Source organism: Dermacentor silvarum, chromosome 1, assembly GCF_013339745.2.
Source record: "Dermacentor silvarum isolate Dsil-2018 chromosome 1, BIME_Dsil_1.4, whole genome shotgun sequence".
Classification (NCBI taxonomy): Eukaryota; Metazoa; Arthropoda; class Arachnida; order Ixodida; family Ixodidae; genus Dermacentor; species Dermacentor silvarum.
In genome coordinates this window covers 12,971,040-12,977,718 of record NC_051154.1, presented here as the reverse complement: position 1 = coordinate 12,977,718, position 6,679 = coordinate 12,971,040, and positions in this window count along the sequence as shown.

Below are 6,679 nucleotides of genomic sequence, written 5' to 3'. Positions count from 1 at the left end.
CCCATCCGTGTAGGTATGGCTGGGTCAGTTATTAGCCTCATGTCTAGCTGGTCGATCTGGTCCAGGATGTTCCTGCCCTTAATGTCTTGTTTAGGGTAACCCCAGCTAGGATCTTTCGCATTGAAGTCGCCTACAATCACTAGCAGGCTACCCTTAGCAAGGTGGACGGTCTCCTTTAGTAGTTTACTGAAATCTGCCTTCCTTTGGCTAGGGGGACTATAGATATTTAGTACGAAGGCGCTCTTCTTTCTATTGCCTTTGTATATGAGTTCCACGATGAGATAGGAGATCTCTACTTCAGCGATGGGGTCGTGCCGAAATGCAGTGATTGTCTTTTGTACGAGTGTAGCTACTTTCCAATCGTTGTCGTTTGTGGTGTACACTTCGTATCCTTGGAGAGTGGGTTGGGTACCAACCTCTTGAAGGGCTATTATTCCCGGCGGGGTTTGTTGAGCGGCCACCAGTTGTGTTAATAGTCCCTTTTTGCGGCGGTACCCCCGGCAGTTCCACTGCCATATTTCAAAGTTTTCTTTGTTCGCGTTCTTGCGTCTAGCCATAGCCGCGAGCCCCGGTCTACTGTATGGCTTCTCGGCTCGTTCTCTGATTGTGCTTCCTGTGGTTTGTTTGCGGATCGTCTTACTTATTTCGATCTGGTAAGCCTGTAGTTTTTGATCGAACCTAGTTTCTAGGTCTTGCATTTGTTTTGTCAGTTGTGTCGTGACTTGTTCTGTAATACGTGGCAGTATTTGGATGAGCATATCCTGAATTTGCTTCTTTTGGGCTGCCGTTAGTTCCTGTGTCTCCTCCTGCGGTCTAGGCCGTTTAGATGGAGCGGCTGGCTGTTGTTGTGGGCTTTGGTGTTGGGATTGCTGCTTCTTTAGCTGTGCATTCTCCCTTTCCAAATCGCCTAGTCTTATTCGCATGAGCTCAAGCTCGCGTTCAAGCTTAGTGAATTGTGTTATGTTTGGTTGTGGTTTATGGTGGGAGGCTACTGCTGCCCAGCTCACCTCGTTACTGTTGGCTTCTTTCTTCTTCTTTTGTTGTTGTGGCTTCGTCTCGGGTTCCTTGTTGCCTCTGGAGCCGGACCTCGTCATGGACCCAGATTTAGAGCGGGAACGGGATCTCTCTGGCGATGAGGAGCCGTCGCGGTCAAAGCTCAGCCATCGCTTCTTCGGAATGTTTTCCGTCCTGGGGTGGCTTTGATGTTTGGTAGTCTTCTTTGTCGGTTGAGTAGGTGGTCGGCCTCGTGGTGGCACACGCTTAAGTTTGTTGCGACACTCGGGAGCGGCGGTCACATGAACCCTCCCGCACAGGGCACACTCGGGTTCACACTTGTGTCCTTCCTCTGGATTTTGTAAGTTACAGTTCTTGCAGGCCTTGACTGTGGGTTCCGGGCAAACATCGGCCCGATGTCCCGCATTTCGACACGTGTAGCAGAACTGGCGAGTTGGCTGATAGATTCGGCAGGGGATCTCTCCTCCGTAATAGTAGACATACCGAGGAACAATCGGGCCGTCGAACAGGATGATTGCGGTCCTGGTCTTGCCGAACATGCGGGCGTGCATAATTTTGACGCCCTGAGTGCGGACTCGCAGGTTTGCCATCAGCTCGTCTTCGCTCGTCCCTTCATCGATGCCGTTGATAACTCCCTTGAGGAGGTATTCGGGAGTCGATATGTAGGCATTTACTGGGTGTTTCTTGCCTTGGATATTCAGGCTTGTAATCTTCATGACCAGTTCGGCAGTCATTTCATAGGGTGTACTGACCACTATGATATTGGACCCCGGCCTCAGTCGCAGGAGGAAATCTTCTCCTCGGCACTCTTGCGGGCTTCCGCTGGCTTGTGAGATCGCCCGAGCCACTTGATGGGTTTGCAGATCCTTTACTACGAGCCCAGGCTTTGGCCGTATCACGATTTTCATGTCGTTGCGCGGGAGAGGCGGCGGGCGGCGGCGCGGGCGGCTCCTTTCAGCCTTGCTTCCAAGCATAGTGCCGTTCTGCTCAGGTGGTTTTACGAAATCCTTGTCGGAGCGTCCCCTATAGTTTTCCTGCGCATGTGCGCCGTGCCTCGCCACGCTGACAGAGGGCGCCATGTTATCTTTTTCTACGCCTTGTCGCCGCGCTAACCGTAGCTGCCCTTCGTGGCTCAGGTTTTTCTCCTCGTCGGCGATTTGGGCGTCTCGCGCCTGCCTTTTGAGCTGCTTTCGCGTTCGTAACGATAGAGCGATTTTCCACTGACCTTCTTTCGCGCTGTTCCCGGCGTCGGTGGCGGATCCCCCGTTGATCGCCCCGTCAGGCAATAGGAAATCCTCTTCGACGCCCGAGGCATCCTCCATTTGGTCTTCGTTTTCGTGGTCCGTGTCTATAACGGTCACTGGGTGGTCCGGGCCTTTGTCCGATGGTTTTCTCTTCACCTCCTAGCGGTTAGACCGCGTACGGGCTCCCGGCGCCCCGCGTTCCCCTCCAGCCGGCAGTGCTGGCGTGGCGATTCAGCGTGGTCGGGCGAAAGATGGAAATTTTGGGAAAAACAGAACTTGCCTTGCCAAAATCTTGGTATCAGCGAGTTCCTGGCGTCTTCCGATGCCTCTGCGTCAAATTCCTTGGTGGTCCGATGATTTTGGCCGCTGTGGTGGTCATTCGATGACGGAGCCGATGTGAGTGCGTCCGCTCACTTCGACGCTCCACTTGAACTTCTTGCACGGGGAGTGAACCCACGGCGGAGAATACACGGGTGCGATCCTTACACGGATTTACATGGTAAGAATCTTCCTTCGTGTAATTGTCTTCTACTTCGCTATCACTAATACTGCTTCACCTTCCCGGCCAAACTGCACTCTTTTTTTTTTTTTTAGTACTTTGAGTCCGAGTATAAGCGCTTCCGCGCATGACTTCTAGACTTCTATTTATTCTGATTTCGAGCGAATCCGGCTTAGCATCATTTCGGCTACTGAGTGAATTCTATATACAAGGTGTTTCAGTGAACACTGTCAAAAATTTTTTATGGTTGCCTGTGGCAGATAGCACAATTCTAGTTCATGAGCTATGTCTACTCGAAGAGGTGGACATTACTTGCACAAAAAACTGAAATGCATAATCGACTAATTAGCAAAATTAACCAATTAAAGTTTTAGCTCATTACCTTATGGCCCATGTTGCAATTTACAAATTCTTGCCGTGGAGTTCGGATCCACTTGGAACCAATTATCAGGCTGACACCAATGTCGAGATATTAATTCTCTAACTTTGCGGACAAATGCATTAATGCGTGCCAGTACGGGTTAGTTGTAGTCCTAGAACGGTGTTCGCAGAAGTCGCAGAAGCGCAAACAGACAAACATCGTAGACTTAACAAAGCATCGTTTTATGCATCGAAGCACAAAAGTATGAATAGATATATAAATTATGGGGTTTTACGTGCCAAAACTACGATCTGATTATGAGGCACGCCGTAGTGGAGGACTCTGGAATAATTTAGACCTCCTGGGGCTCGTTAACATGCACCTAAATCTCAGTATACGGGTGTTCTAGCATTTCGCCCCCATCGAAATGCAGCCGCCGTGGCCGTGATTTGATCCCGCGACCTCATGCTTAGCAGTCCAACATCATAGCCACTAAGCAAACACGGCCATTTAGCACAAAAGTAACTGGAACGCCAATGCATGTCTCCGCAATGTTCGGGAATTAATATCTCGAAACTGCTGCCATCCTGAGAATTAGTTCCTAGTGCATCCGCCTTGCGAAATCCACGGTTAGCATTTGTAAATTGCAACATGGGCCATAAGTTAATATGTTAAAAATCTAATTGGTGAATTTTTGTTTAGTCGATTATTCCTTTCAATTTTTTGTGCAAGTAATGTCCGCCTCTTCTATAGTAGACCAGCTCATGAACTAGAATTGTGCTATCTGCCACACGCAACCTTTAAAAATATTTTGAAAGTGTTTGCTGAAACACCCGTATTTATGGCCTCTGCATGCAAGAGGCGATGTTTCCATCCCTAATGCGTAAATGTTGTAAATAATTAGAAGAGATTTTTTTTTGTTGTCGCCAGTCGTTATTAGCATTGCCTACTGGAAAAAGAATCAGTATTGAGACACATATTACTGACGTGCTTTTCACACGCCGTTGATAGAAGACTCTGGCGAAGGGGTCACTGAAGTCTGCAGGTTTTTTTCAGGGTCAAGAAAGCACACGAAGTAATTTGAAGTGAGGTGAACATACATGACATTTATTCTCTAGGCATAGACTATCCATTTAGTTGGCTACCTCCTTCTCTTTAAAAAAATATATAAACCTTGTCCTGTGTATATATTTAAATATATTGTGTTTGTGCGTGGTGTTCTCAGCGGAAGTTAAAAAAAAAAATGTTGAAGTGAGGACACGCGGTTGAGGTAGCCGCCGCTGGTGCTTCTAATGCGCTTGTCCTCCTATTGTCAGGATTTGCCGAAATAAAGTGAAAGTATGAATTAAAAGCCGTGCAAGTCCGCACCAACAATGACGCTGTAAGCTTTTCGCCACAACAAAAGTGAAAATGTAGAGGCAACGCAAAAGAATCCTCAAATTATGTGGGTAACAGAACTCCGGCAATGACACTTTAGGGGGGGCTACGGATCGCCGGAGGCTGCTCTGCCCCCCCCCCCCCCTCCTCCCTCGGGAAAACTCCAGAGGGGACTCAAGCCCCGGAGCGCCCCCCCGTAGTCGGCGCCTATGCAAGCAGCCACTGAACGTCTCTTCCCGCGAAAGGCTCCCCCGAACAGCCACCATCTACGCGCCCGATCTTGCCGGTTCCTTCCCCGTGAACTTCTTGACCCGACTGCCACAGATGGTTGAGGCGACCTGGGGCGCGATCTTGTACGCGTTCCAAAATGGAACGGAGGCGTTCCGTTCCATCGAGCCGCACACGATTGGTCAACTTGAACGTCGCGGCTGAAATTGACCAATCGTGTGCGGCTCGATGGAACGGAACGCCTCCGTTCCATTTTGGAACGCGTACAAGATCGCGCCCCTGGGCCGGTATTTTGTAGCGATGCCTTTAAAGTAATAATGCCTTTTCGCGCTTATCGCGCTTTGTCAGTGGTGAGAGCGACGGTCCGCTCGCGTTATCAACGGTATCAGCCGGCCGTGAGCGGTGGATGATAAGACTAGAGTAGAATAAGTCATAATGCCTCGCTACAAAATACCGGCACTGGGCCGCGATTTACTAATTTACGAATAACTAATTACCTGATGGCCCATATTGCAATTTACAAATTGTAGCCGGGGAGTTCGCAAGGCGAATCCACTTGGAATTAATTCTCGGGATGACACCAGTTTCGAGATATTAATTCCCAAACTTTCCGGAGAAATGCATTGGCTTTCCAGTTAATTTTGCGCTTCAATGCATAAAGCGACGTTTTGTTAGGATACTAACTGGAACGCCAATGCATTTCTCCGCAAAGTTCGGGAATTAATATCTCGAAACTGGTGTCATCCCGAGAATTCGTTCCAAGTGGATCCACCTTGCGAACACCACGGCTACAATTTGTAAATTGCAATATGGGCCATCAGGTGATTAGTTGAAAACCTAATTATTGAATTTTTGTTATTTATTCGATTATTCATTTAAATTTCTTGTGCAAGTAATTTCCGCCTCCTCGAGTTGACCAGCTCATGAACTAGAATTGTGCTATCTGCCACAGGCAACCTTTAGGAATTTTTGAAAATGTTCGCTGAAACACCCTGTATTATTAGACACAGCCGCCATGCAAGCACATGGCTGTGTTGGGCAACGCCCTTTTCCCTATAAGTTTGGAGAAACCGATACCTGCCTTCGCTACAGGTGTTGCACAATCCACGGTAAACCCGCCTCGAGCAGAAACGGTGGATTTCGGTAAATAAGAAAGGCTACTCTGATCATCATCATCATCATCATCGTTATGGACAGAAGCTGACCCCCCCTCTGAAAAAAACCTGGAACCGCCCCTGAACGTATGTAAAGGCTGCATTTGCGATTTGCGCCATTTGGACGTATATGGGTACGGCCACGCTAGCGGCAAAAAACGCGCGCGTCATGCCGCGAGCGGCAAGTTGCCGCGCGGCAGCGCCTTGCCGCGAGGCCACCGTGCCAAGCGCTCCTCGCCGCGCGGCAGCGCGATCTCCGAACGCACTAGCAACACCGCGAGCGCTCGTTGTTTCATGCGAGAGACGACGATCGTCGATTGAAAACCCGGCAGCGTATAACCCGGCACGGACCGGCGGCGGTCCGGTTGTGATGGCTCCGTGACGTCACCCTCGTTGCTTTTGATTGGTTCTTCATCTCGCGGCACGCGGCATTTGCCGCAGAAATGGGTCTCGAACCCATTTCGCGCGGCACGCCGCAAAACCGCCGATTCCTGCCGCTTCTGCCGCGCGCGGCATGACGCGTCGCCGCGCGTTGTTGACGCCCGTTTTTGCCGCTAGCGTGGCCGTACCCTATGAGTTCCGTTCCGCTCTTATGATCCACCTTTCATGGCCGGCTGATCCCGTTCATAACGCGGGCGGAGCGCCCCTCTGACCACAGACAAAGCGCGAAACGCGTGAAAAGGAACAGGATGAAAGGCATTGCTAGAAAATCGCGGCCACAGATTATATAGGCCAAAGGCAAGCTTGGCCGGTATTCTGTATCGATGTCTTATGCCTTCTTATCCTTATTTCCTTATCCCTT